Raw genomic sequence first — 812 nt, forward strand, 5'->3', positions numbered from 1 at the left:
ACCAATCAAATTTATAATACACACCCCTTCTCTGAGGTGGCACGCATAGTGGATCACTTGACACACGTCGTGATATTTTTCAGCAAAGAATAAAAAAATCTGCAGGCTTACAGGACTGTTAAAGACATCCGACAATTAAATTTGCAGAACGCGCGGAAAGCTTAACCAAATTTGACATCTTCAATGCCTCCAGTACTGTGTAGTACTTCTGACAGACGCGTTGCCATATTTGCACGACGCTTCCGTTTCAACCAGAGGTCTCCACGTCTTATTGAGAGCAGGGACTTTGATGTTGATAGCGAGCAATTTTAATCCACAGTATGTTTTTGGGCTAGGAACCAATGAAAGTGGCCTTCACTAGTCACAACTGCATCCGCTTTTATATAGAAGCTCTCCTGCGCTGAATCTTGGTCCTTTGTAACGTTCCACAGAGGGGTAGAGATGGACGTAGAGTGAACACGTTTGTTACATCCAGCTGTGGATACCACGATGCTATTCGGTAGCTATGAGATATCTTTCTTTTCTCTCTGCATGACTGAGGATTAAATACGCAGTGAGGTATGACCTTTGGCTTGGAGGCTGCCAGCGCATAATGTTGCTGCTCTGTCAACAGCATGGCGTGATTCAAGGTCATCATTCAGAGAAATACATTATTCTTTATTTCTAGCCTCAAACGGCTGGACTCTAAGCAAAAGTGGAAGCAGGTTGTGCTTCGATCGATGTCTGGTTGTGGCGTTTCCAAAGATTCCACACTAGCACATTCTGTCTCGTGCACTGAGGTTATGTCGTTGAACAGCTCATGTTCCATCTTC

Source organism: Plasmopara halstedii, assembly GCF_900000015.1.
Source record: "Plasmopara halstedii genome assembly, contig: Scaffold_2061, whole genome shotgun sequence".
NCBI classification, from domain to species: Eukaryota; Oomycota; class Peronosporomycetes; order Peronosporales; family Peronosporaceae; genus Plasmopara; species Plasmopara halstedii.